Source organism: Pteropus alecto, unplaced genomic scaffold, assembly GCF_000325575.1.
Source record: "Pteropus alecto unplaced genomic scaffold, ASM32557v1 scaffold238, whole genome shotgun sequence".
Taxonomy (NCBI): Eukaryota; Metazoa; Chordata; class Mammalia; order Chiroptera; family Pteropodidae; genus Pteropus; species Pteropus alecto.
Genome location: NW_006442104.1, coordinates 905,887 through 918,650, shown reverse-complemented (window position 1 = coordinate 918,650; position 12,764 = coordinate 905,887). Strand labels below are relative to the sequence as shown.

The 12,764-nt window shown below is 46.9% G+C and overlaps 1 long non-coding RNA gene across 6 annotated transcripts in view; it reads right to left on the bottom strand.

Annotated features, from left to right (window-relative positions):
• The window catches only part of LOC102895780, a 659,008-nt gene that overhangs the window by 276,409 nt on the left and 369,835 nt on the right, over positions 1 to 12,764 (bottom strand). For 3 of the 6 annotated variants that reach the window (XR_003042514.1, XR_003042513.1, XR_003042529.1), the window contains 2 exons: positions 11,685 to 11,947; positions 9,802 to 10,708 (listed from right to left, as the gene is read on the bottom strand). The exons of 1 other annotated variant lie outside the window; for it this stretch is intronic. This is a non-coding gene — a long non-coding RNA (uncharacterized LOC102895780). Of the gene's footprint in view, positions 1 to 9,801; positions 10,709 to 11,684; positions 11,948 to 12,764 lie in introns of those variants that run through there. 2 more of the 6 variants (XR_003042515.1, XR_003042522.1) reach the window with 1 other exon arrangement.

Sequence of the window (12,764 nt, the reverse complement as noted above, 5' to 3'; positions counted from 1 at the left end):
AACTACAACGTGGAAAGGAAGGGGACGGAGAGGACGGCGCGCTCCAGATGGCTCAGGGGGATGACGGCGAAGGCCCTTCTGCTCTCCCCTTTGCTTGCCGTCGCTTCTCAGCTCCTCTGACTCTGCTCCGGCCTCCAGGATCTGGCAAGAGATCTGCTGCGGGAACCGCTGGGGCAGGCGAGCCAGGCAGCTCCGGCTGGTGCGTCTCCAGGACGCGCCAGCTGTGCGTCCTCATCTTCCCGAGGCAGCAGGGTGCCCGCCTAGGACTGTCCATGGGGAACACTCGGAAGGTTCTGTTTAGGAAAAGATGGGCTGTTTTGTTTTCGTTTTTCTTGATGTTTTGAGCTTTTCCTTTCCTGTTATAACTATCTGCTTGGCCATGATCATGATTTAGCTCAGGTGGTTCCTGAGCAACCACGTCATCGTCTCAGACATTCCCAAGGGCATGGTAACCACCACTGACTGATTCTCTGCCGTGTCCAAAAGCGTGCCAAGCATGTGTATCCCCACAGCCAACTGGAAGGTCAGTTGTACGCTTATTTGCATCACAGGGATGAGATGCTGGCTGTCAATAAGTTCAGGTCACTTGTCCGAGCTCACAAGGTACTAAGTGGCATAGCCAAGTTTTGAGCCTAGTTCTGTTTCATTCTCTCCCACTATGCTATAATATGCCTGTCCTCCCTTCCCTCGAAATTGACAAAAGGCAGTCCTAGTCTTCAACATCCTTTAAGTCTTAAGAAGACAAAAACCTTAAATGAAGGTAGTTCTGGGAGTAGCAACATGATCCACTTCCGCCCAATGAGATGCAAGCAGCAGAGGTTTCCAAGGGAGTGAAAGCTTGCCGAAGGCCGCCGGGGTGTGACTGAGGCTGGCGGAAGCCATCCACACAGTTCCTTCCAGAACAGAGATTTAAGGAATTGTGACTACCATGTCACTTAGCTTGAAATATGCTTAAAGTGACTATCATCCCTGTGCACAGCTTGGGAGAAAATGACACTGGAAAAATAAGAAAGAGTTACCTTGGTTTTCTCCTCCCTCCCTCCCTCCCTCCCTTTCCTATCAAATCTAAGCATTGGGTTTGTTGGATCTGTATGGCCCCATTTCATGGATAAGGAAACGGAGGCTCAGAGACATTGAGTCACCTGTGCTCTGAAGGCCAGGGCTCTTTCCCCAACACCAGTGATTTTCAAAGTGTGGTCCCTGGACCAGCAGCATCAGCATCACTTACCTGGGAGCATGTGAGAAATGCAAATTTTCAGGCTCTACCCCCCACCCACTAAATCAGAAACTCTAGTGTTGGGGCCCAGCACTCTGGATTTTCACAAGCCCTCCTGGTGATTCTGCAGTGAGAGATTAAGAAACCACTGCTTTATAGTGGTCTGCAATTAATAGTCAATAACGAAATCCAGCTATGAATCCACACGTTTTCAATTCTTGCTGCTTTAAACTACAGATCGCTCTGAAAGCCATCTTATTTCACCTTGGAGAAGTCAGTTGCAAAAGTAAGATGGCAGCGAGCCTTAGGAATCTCGTCAGCCAGGCAGCTTATGACGTGCTGGCGTCTGGTGCCTGGCACAGAACAGCAGGCCGGCGTCGGGTGCAAAGGTGTGAATGGCAGAGGACCTGCCACATTCTCCTCGCTTCCTTCTTGGGCTGTGCCCAGCTGGGGCTGAACTAAGTAGAGTCGCTCCCAGCTGTCAAGGCATAATATGTCCTCATCCAAGGATGAGAAATCCCACCAGATTTCTTGGAGGTAGAATGACTTGCCCAAGGTCATTAGAGCTGCAGCGAGGTGGGGAAAGGCAATCGATACAGTCCGTTTCAGCACTGATCCTTTATTGAATCTGACTGCCAGGTGGCTTTCACAGATGCTTAAAATAATCATTCGTCTTTGTTTCCCGGCAATGACTGGCACACAGCTTGGACGAAAATGCCACAAAAATCTAAGAGCATCCTTGGAGCGGGGCTTTTATTTCTCTCCTTTTTTAAAGCTTTGTGTTTATTGCATTTTTGTAATGTTTTCGAGACTTTTCAGTGGTAAAGTGATAAAGTGGCATTGTAAAAGTACTCACGCAGTTCCTTCAGTTTTCAGAGCAAACCAAAGCCGAGCGGTGTCCACTTGCCATGGCGTGGACATCGAGCCGTGACCTCCCGCTCCGCTCCGTCCGGCTGCGGCTGATCCACTGGCCAGGCCGGCCTCGCCGTGGCTTCACCCTCCTGTCCACGCCTCATTCAGGTTGCTGCTCCACACCACCGCGATTGCCTCCAGCGGTTACCGGCCACCTCCTTGTCCGGCCAGTCACTGGTTTTGAACCTTCTCTCGCCTTCACGCTAGTGCTTCTCCTTCCTTTCTCACTATTCCTTCTCTGACTCCTCCCAGAAGCCATATCCTCCCCCTGGCTCCTAGACACTGCTGATCTCCAAACCCTCTGGATTTCCGTCTACGCTCGTCTGGGGTGAACTGTCTCAATACACCAGAATTTCAAATACGTATCTGTCTCGCTCTGCCTTCTTTTCTGAGCCTCAGACTGGAATATCTGACCCTTTGTGGGACTTACGCAGGTTTCAAACGCCACATGACTCAACGGAATTCATCTTCTCCACCTCTCCGAAAGCTGCTTCCACCATACTCTGTCACACCACCAACTATCCAGTTCCTCGAGCCTGGAACTAGGGAGTCATTGTCAATCCTCACTGCTTCTCACAAGCATCCCTTCCATGACACGCACACACACGTGCACACACACATGCACACGCGCACACACATACCCTAGATGCAACAACCGAATCCTGTCAATTTTGCCTCCATATCCTCCCCTCTCTCCAACCTGGCTGTCGTTGCTCTTCGGCTGAGACCCTGATCACTGCCCGCCTGACTTATGGGACAGTTTCCGACTCGTCTCCCTCCCCGCTGTAAACGGAAGCTCCGCAACGCAGCCAGGGGGACTTTTCTAAAATGCCAATCCACCGCGGTTCTCGCACTCTGCACATTTATTTCTACGTCTCCTACTGCCTACAGAATAAAGTGCAAGCGCTTAAGCACAGCCACCAAGATCGTTCCTGACCTGATTCTGCAGTCTCTTCCCCAGTTTCCACGAGAAATCGTCCACCAATGAGCACCTCGACATCCTCGAATACTTTACTGAAGGTCCAGGCACGATTTATGACAATAGAAAACCATTAATGAAAAAATAATTTCAGGGGAAATGTGCTCTATGAAATAGAGATTTGGGCACGTCGTTTAGTCACGCCAAACTACCCTACCCTTGCAATGCCATAGCTTTTAACGAGCCGAAGGACACTGATGAGAGAGGAACGCCACGGTGAGAAAGAATTAGGAAATTCTTTAGGTGCCAAAGTGGATGTGTGATCATTTACTCAGCCAGCCCCTTATTGATGGAAATAAAGGTATCTGCCAATATTTCCAGTCTACGCTATGACGATATCAGTCTGTCTGCCTTAGAGAGGAGGGATTACAAGAAGGGTATGAGTACAACTGAGAAGACCTATTATGAGCAAGAGACCTGCTAAGAGCCCAGCTGGTGGCAACGGACACGGTGAAGAGAGATGTTTAAGGACCTAGAGGCCCTGGCTTTAAGAAATTTAAATTATTACTCTATTGTGCTTCTGTGAGCAGAAGCACAATAGAGTAATAATTTCAATGCATTGATTCATTTAATACATATGGATTGTTTAGCTACTATCCGCCAAGCCTGCAGCTAGAGCGCGGAATAAACATGATGCCGGTCTCTGTCCTCGTGGAGTTTTCAGCCTAAAAAGGCAAGATAGGTGAGTATTTCAGAGGAGTGCCTCAGCATGGGGCAGGGGGTGGGGATGGAGGGGCACACCGTCCGTAAGAGGGGCACCAAGCCACGGTCACCGAGATAGGGAGACCACTGAATCGGTGTTCTCCGAGCGTGGGCCTGACCAGCAGCAGCGGCGTCTGAGTGCACAGTCGTAGACCCCACCTCAGACCTCCTGAATGAGAAACTCGGGGGCCAGGCAGAGTTTGGATTTTAACGAGTCTGCGAGGCCGTCCTCACGCAGCTACAGTCTGGGGGTCACCGCCTAGAAACCCAAAGACACAGCAGGAGCAGCTTCCCCTGGCTGGTGCTGGTCCAGAAAGGCTGAAGACGGAAAGCAACCTACAGAGCCGGGTCTTCAAAAGAGAGTGAGCCCCCAGGACAAGCAGAGCTGGCAGGGAACATCCCAGAAATTCCAGGTGCTTGCGCTGCTCCTGAGCCTAGAGCCCGTTTACGGGACCTCCCTCCACCTTCGCGTTTCTTAGTGGATTTAGAACTAAACTGGGAGAGATGATGTACGCACAAAGTTATCTACTGCATTTTTACAAACAATTTAAATGCCCCTCAGCAAGGGAATTCTTGACTAAGCTCTGAGTCGTGCATATCAACGAGCACTACCCCTCTGTTTAGGAGGGAGGCCCACACCTACCGTGCTGAGGTGAGCTAAGAACAAAAAGCAGGTGCCAAATCGTGGGGATGTCACGTTACTTTTTGGTTGAAAAATAAAAACATAAACACACATGATGAGAATGCCGCAGAGATCCACAGAAACTGATACCAGGAAACTGGCTCTCAGGTGGAGGACTCGGGCCGAGGGAAGACAGGAGCGGGAGGGAGATCTTCCTTGGCTACCACTTTGTTCCTTTTAAGAGTCTGTTCTCTGTGCAGAGATTAGCAATTTGGAGAAAGGGACAATATAACTTTTGAGATACAGGAAGCAGTGGGGAGAGGGGACGGAATCTGTTCGACTGTCCCCCTGGCCTCCAAGAACCATCCTCACCCCTGTAACACCTTTCAGGGGAGTTTCGCAGGGAGGTGGGTGTGACAGGGAGGGGTGTTCGGTGTTACAATTACCACTTTCAGTACCTATTTTTTTCTAACAGGATGTGCAGCTTGGGGTCAAAGACCTGGGCCAAAGTTCAAGCAAAGCTGCTGTTTGCAGCACTACCCGCGAGTTCCCGGAATTTGGGAAATGGTCAGCGGGCAGTGGGTGGGGGGTGTGGGACAGGGCCGGGTGCAAGAGCTGGGGTGAGGATGCACACGAGCACTGTGGTGGGAAGGGGGGCACGGGGACGCCATTCAGAAAAAGAAGACTCGTGGTTTCAGGCAGCTGACACGAGCGCAGGAGGGAAACGAGACTGCCTGAGAGAGGAAAGCGCTGACCCTCGCCCCTATCCAAAAAAGGACAAAATTACTATGTGCAAAACAAGCGGCCTTTAGTGTGAAATGCTGCTTCCTTAGACGCTTTCAGCCCTCTCAGAAAAGGTGATCTCACCATCTCTTCTCTGCCTCCGCTCCCTCCTTCCCTTGGGAATAGAGGCAACTCGCCTTGGTTACCAGCAGGTTCACTTTATTACCCGTTTTTGTTATTCCATTCAATTCCCTCCGAAACCCTTCCAAGGAAACTTCCCGCATGCAGACGTGGAGACCAAAGCTCAGAGAGGCTCCATCTCCTGCCCGAAGTTGCCAGAGTAAAGCCCAGACTTCAGCCCCATTCCCCCGACTCCAAAATCTCTGCTACACTGATTTTATGCTCCATGGGAGACCACTTCTCGGAGCCTGAAAGCACTTTTCACTGAGCCAACCGGGTAGACCCAGGCTCAGACCCCTGAGTTTGAAAACTAGGACTGAATGCAGCAGAGAGCACTGAGATATTTGCAAGACAAAAGAATTCCCTAAGGAAATCCTGTTTAAGACAGAGGATTCCCAGGATTTATCTGCTTGGGTAACCGTGGCTTGTATTAGCTTCTATAAAAATACTGGTTTGTCAAGTCCCTGTACTTGATGGCGATCTCATGCCCATCCATCACAAGGGCTTTCTGTCTGTGTGTTGCCCAAGAGCCAGCCCCACACAATTCCCCAGCTCCAAGAACACTGTCAAGATAAAAGCTTGTTTGGAAGGGATGTGACCTTCTCTGGGGTTTCGGGAAAAAAAAAAAAATCCTTGCAGATGGCTTTAAACTAAAAGGCACCTTGACTCAAATAAGTTTGCTGAATCATTCGGCAAGATTCATTGAGGACCTACTACTCACTGACGATACCGAGATGACTAGAGATAGTGCCAGTCTTCACAGTCCTTTAAAGTTTCAAAATAATGCAAGCACATAACGCTGAGAGATCATCTCTACGAGAGGCCTCAACAAAAGCTAAGGAACACTGAGGGGCGAGTGGTTAATCCTTCCTAGGTTTGGGGTGGTGGCGCAGGGAGTGGAGGGCACGGGGAATCGTGAGCTTTCAGAGGAGGTGGCCTTCGAGATGAGCGTGGCAGGACATGGAAAAGGACGTTCCAGGTAGAGCAAGAGTGTAAGCCATTTTTGGAAACTCGAAAATCCTGTGTGCGGGGATGTCGCTCACTGAGTTGGAATCTACCGCCAGTTCCTGACCCCGCTATCGACTTGCTCTCTGTAGAATTCGAGACTTTCATTTACATTTCCGATTTGAAGCCTCAGGTAGATTTTGTGTGGAGCAGGAGCAGAAGGAGATAGACAGAGACCTGTATCAGTTTAAGGTAAGAAGGGATACAGAACTGCATGTCACAGAGGGTCCCGAATGGCTTTATCACAATCTCTAGGCATCTCTGCATGAAAACACTTATTTTTAAAGGCCACAGAGGAGGAATCCCAAGGTTAGCTAGCGGCTGCGATTCACATTGCCTCATGTCTCAGGTATTTGGTCAAATTTTCAAGAAAAGAGGAAGTAAAAATAACAAGTGCTGGACAGCTGACAGCAGCTGGGTGCTGGTGCTCCAGGAGAGCCGAAAGGTGGAGTTCTTTAGCGTAAAGCTGTTCCTTCTGACTGGCCTGCTTGCATCCTCACCCAGCTGCAGCATCCAGCACTTCTCCATTCCTTCGCTGATCCACCGAGACAGGTCGGGTCCTCTCCTATGCTTTCCCGCCCTCTGCGCTTCCTTCGCTATAGCCTTTATCATACCACATTGCAATCGTCTATTTATTTTTTAACATACTTCGTCAGAGTGCATATCTTTTTAGGACAGCCATTATGTCTCTTCCTTATACCCCTTCCTTATACTTCCTTCTGCCACCTAACATGGAAAAGGTACTCTTTGATAAGTATGAATTAGTGAACAAATGGATGAGCAAATGAGAGAACGGAAGATGAAAGACAGAGGCAAATGGCACATATTTGTACACTGGGGCGTCCAGAAGACCAGTTTCTCGGAGCATGGCTGATACACTCTGGTGTTCCAGGCTTATGTCAGATGAGTGTGAGGGAGGCGCGAGGGAAGTCTCAGCCAAAGAGCCGCTGCATTACCACCGTCTTTGAGACCACATTTTAAACCCCACCGCTAGAATTTTGAAAATCCAAGTGGGTTTTTTGGCCATTTTTCTATGGGGATCAAAAGGCATGGTCTACTCCTGTCTTCAACAGCTAGCTTCAGGTAGCTCAGCCAGGTGAGTTTTAGAAAACATAAAAGGGATTTTTTTTTTTTTTTTAAAGACAAGAAGATATGAGCTGTTCTTTTGTATGGGAGATGGCGGGCTAGAAGGAAATGGAAACACTGAAATGGACCTCAATCAAGCCACAGGAATAACTGGTGAAATTAAGGCAGATGATGGTGACGATGAGAAATTGATGATGACACTGAGTTGTTGTCAAAATTTCGAGCATTCGACATTCGTTATCTCATTTACTCCTCGCAGTAACCTGAGCTGGGGGTACTATTCTTACCCTATTCTACAGATGAAGAAAATAAAACTCAGTAAATTGAAAGAATTTGCTCAGCATCACACAGCTCATTAGTGGCAGAGCCAGGACCTAAAGCCCATTCGGTTAAAGCCGGCTGTTCTGCCTTCCACTTTTTCCCAGGTTGAGACCCTCTTACTTAGGACCTTGAATAAGCTAGTCAGTGCTAAGAAGAAATAAACTTTATATCAAATTTAGCTCCCTGGAAGTAGGTCAAAACACTGCCATTACACTGACCCAGCGATGATTTCATCTGCAGATTCGGAAACGAAAGACCCCGCTGCACTGCAGACCACACCCAGAACCTGCCTTCCGAAGACAGAAGGCGAATTCAGATGCACTAGGATTAACCTAAATTTGGAATAGTGTATATCATAATCCTCACGAGGCGCCGCATCGCCACAGAGATCTCACTGGTTCTGCAGCCCACCCCTCTTCATCCAAAGGTAGCCCCAAAACCCTTTCTTAGATTTTCTCAAGTCTTTGCCTTGGGAATAATGACCATGTTAGGTGCCTGACCCATTTCAGGGAGTTTAATCACCTTGATCTTAACTAATCCCCAGCTTTGAAAAGACAGGAAATATGGCATTAACTCTCATTTACCTGAAAGTTGGGAAGTAGGGTGGTCTCATTAATTTAATAGTCTAGTGAATGAAAAAAGACTATAGACGAAGATGGCTTTCTAGATTTCCAAAATGTGGGCTATAACGGAATACAGTTATAGTCATTTCCTATCAAATACATATTTCCTATCAAATACGAAAGCCCCACAGTTACAGACTAGCCTGAAGATTACCGAACGTGAGAAAGAACAGCATTATCTGCACGGCAGGTAGAAAAGCCGGGAGAGATCTAATCCTGTCCCAGGTCACACGGCAAATAGGGAGCAGAACTAGAATTTGAGCTGCGTCCCCTAACTCTTCACTCAATGAGCATTCTGTCACCAGTCCTGGACCAGATTTTGATCAAGCTTCCTTTTTAGGCATCACCAATGTGGATGGACAAACAGAACTTACAACGAGCAAACTATATGCAAGTGCAGCCAGTTATCTGTCTGAGTGCAAAGGAAAGGTGGGGTTTATGATGGAGTACAGATGGTTGTAAGCCCCTTGAGTGCAAGGGTCATGTCCTGGTGACCTCTTTATGTCTGGGACTCAGCACAGAGTGAATGTCTGCTGAATTTAGCAACTGACACATTACGATTCTATTCGGATAACAAAGTATTCGGTGGGGAGTCCTGAGCCATGAGCTAATCCTCTTCCAATTAGTTACTCTCTCAAGTCAAATCAAATCAGGAGTTGAGATTTGCGCTAAAAATATTCATGAACAGGACCTCTTGTGACCTTCCACCTAGAACAATGTCATCAAGCATCAAGTGTTGTCAGCAGATGTCTCCTTGAGAGCAATAAAAGAAACATTGACATCAAGCTGATGAAACCAAAGCCTTGCCTACATCAGCCAGTGGACACAAAGTCAAAGACTGGCTCACAGCTACAGCTTGCATTTACACGCAGGACACGCTAGATGACCCTCAGGAAGCCAGAAGATCAGACTACAAGAGCTGCCTCCAGCCTCAAGTAGATGGCCTGTCATAGAGGCCGGACAAGGCTCCCATGAGGGCAAATGACCAGGCCACATTTTCAGACATTAAGTTACCCATTTCCCTCACTCAATGTGAAGTAACACCACCGGCCCCTACTCACATGGGGGACATCCCTGTTACCTATGACCCAGACAGTCAATAATGATGAGAACCAAAGGCTTGGTTTTCAGACTGTTTTGATTTTACAATCTTGATTTGTTTCTAGCCGTGTGACTTTGAACAAATTGATTTGCCTCCCTGAGCCTTAAATTCCTCTTCTGTAAAATGAATGGGCACAGAGCTTAAATGAGATAATATAGATAAAGCATCTGACACATAGTAATGGAGTTGAATCTCATATGACGTGTAAAAGTTACACATAACTAACGTTACCCGTGAGAATCCTATAAGGTGCCCAGAAAGGATAATATACATGTTCTTTTATGTGTCATCTGCCATAGTAATATATACATATAACATATGACATAAATGTAATGAGTATAGATGCAGAAATATAATTTTATAGTATTGTGACTTTATATAAAAGAGTGTGTAGTTGAATTTGCAGGAGTGAAATAGATGAGACGAGTCCACTCTAAATGGAAGTTGAACATTTATGATGCTACTGTCCTGGGATCGTAGATGTAAATAAGCAGAAACTGACTCATAACAGTGAATTAAGCATAGTCCCTCCTCAGGACAGACGTCGAAGCAGTGTTTCATTTAACCTTCATGACACCCCTGCCATGTAGTTCCTGTTATGACTCCCCATTATTAATTAGATAAAAAACAGCTGAAGACCAGAGCAGTGAACTTCTAGTCTGGCCCACAAAGAAAGCTGGGACCTAGTGATACAGATGAACTAAAACTGAAATCGATGCTACATAAATATTTGTGAGAGGACAGCCTGGACGGGTAAAAATGAAAGAAGAAGACTCGTGCAGGTGACATTCGTATACTTGAGACTTCCGAGTGGGAAGGACCACGTGCACCCGGTCAGCTCAGGGAAGGAGAGTTCACTGTGGGGTCCGCTCTCCAGCCGAAACCTGGGCTCTGCCTCGAAGGGTGGGTTTTTCCAGTCGGTTGGTAAGAAAATGGAAACAAGCTCCTATGTGTTGATTATGGGGTGCGAAAATGTGAAGGCGGGCAGGTGACACTTTGTTTAGTGGGGACACAGAAAAGCCTGGCTATAGCTGCAATGACAAGGACGAGGTGATGCAAAACACAGGCCACGGTCATGCTGCTTCAGACTCGGGGCAACGCTCCAGGCAAGCTGACCGGATCTTGGCGAGCCAGCTTACCCCTGAATGTGGAGCGAGACGGTAAAAAGGGTCCTCGGGGAAGACCGGTCCTGCTCCCAGCCCAGCACGTCTGGGCCCCCGGGCCAGCTGGAATGCCCCTGCGAGGGAAACAGGTAAAAACAGTTCTGCGGAGGTCATTTTTACTCAACAAGCAAATCGATAAACACACATCTTCTTTCAGAATGACACCGGACTTTCGAAACCGTTGGGGACATCTTCGTACACAACTCACAGGGCCTCTGCGGCCTGTCTCTTGTAGGCCAAAGACTAAGCGGTTCCTGACACTCAGTGGTGATGCTTTCTTCACAGGACTCCGGGTAAATGGAGTCTCCTGCACTTCATTACATTCTCTTTCACTGCTTCCCCCAACTGAATTTGTACGTGGGTTTGGCAAACTGCCGACTGTGACTGTAAACATTTGCTATGGAGGCATTCTGATTTCCGGCGCCTAGAACTTTAGTAGTCAAAGAAGGTATTTTCTCCCCATTATCTTCTTAGTATACTCACCCCACTTTAACAAAGATGCATTGGGGAGGGAGGTAGGGGATGGGCAGAAAAGTAGAAGGATGCTAAGTATAAACTTCCAGCTATAAAGAAATCACGGGATCTAGAGTACATCACAGAGAAAATAGTCGATAATATAACTGTGTACGTTGACAGATGGGTACTCGACTTACTGTGGTGACCACTTCGTAAGGTATATAACTGTTGAATCACTATGCTATACACCTGAAACTAATATAATATTGTATGTCGGCTATAATTAAAAATAAACATTTTTAAATTTTATTAATTTTTTTAAAAAATCCGCTGATTTAGACAAGCTTGTTTTGCAAAGCTAGGAACCCAAAGTTTTGACTCAATAAAGCCTTGGTTCATTTTAAAGAACTTGAAGGTAATTCAATGTTGAGGTGGCTCGGGGGTCATCTGGTAGCACCTGGTAGCAGTATGTGATGTTACAACTCGACCTTGTTAAACATTTCCATGTGGTCAATCCTCACTGTTCACGGAGCCCAAATTTGTGAATTTGTTCACCCGCTAAGATTGATTTGTAATGCCAAAATCAATACTCACAGAACTTTCAGGGTCACCCATCGACATGTACAGAGAGCAGCAAAATGTTAGTGCCACGCATCGTGCAGATCCCAGCTGGGGTCCGAGAAGTTGATGCTTTGTCTTCCGGTTGCTGTTTTCTTATTGTAAAGAAGAGTCCTTTTCGTGATTTAGTGCCACATTTTTCTCAACTGTATGCTGTTGGTTTGTTGTTTAGAATGGCCCCTGCTGGCAGCGCCGAGGTGCTGTCTGGTGTCCCCAAGCACACGAAGGCTGTGATGTGCCTTTACAGAGAAAAATACATAGCGCTATTGGCCATGAGTTCAATGTTAATGAATCAAGAATATATATTAAATCAGGTGACTTTAAGCATAAACACACAGAAAACAAGTTTGTACACTGATCGGTTGATAACAATTTTGTGATCAGAGGCTCACAGGAACCTAACATAACATTTCCCCAGAAGCAATGGTTCTGTACTCACATGTTCAGTGTTCACGCCAACTTTAGAGAACACAACTTCTGTGAATGAGAATCAATCCTACCTGGGAAGGGAGTGGTGTCTGTCGAAGACCGGTGACAGGAGACACCAACGGGGCAAGGAGGACCCATAAGAAAAGTTTCAGAGGAATTTTAAGACCGGAATAAATTCCAATGGACCAGAGAGTGGAAAGGATGTTACAGACAAAGAGAAGCCAGCAGACAACATAGAATAATGCTAAGTTCTGAGAGCAATACCACACTCCGAAAACTTTTTACAAACTTTAGCGATTTTATAAAATTTTGAACTCAGCAAACTGCTCATTTTGTTTTGTATAAACATATATTGTCTTTTGAGAGTCTATCTGGAAACATACTTTCTCTCTAGTTAACTTTATTTTGGAAAACCAAGAATCACATGACTTTTCCCCCCGGAGAACAGTTAATATGAAATATCAACCCTGGCCCACTATACTAGATTCCTCATTGCCCCACAGATAGAAATAGCTGAATCTTGGTCTGTCATTCATGCTCTATTTTGTGCTTCAAATACTCCCTCCTCCCCATGACAACCCATCCTATACTTTAGGACTCAATTCAATTCCTTTCAAGAGTATTCAT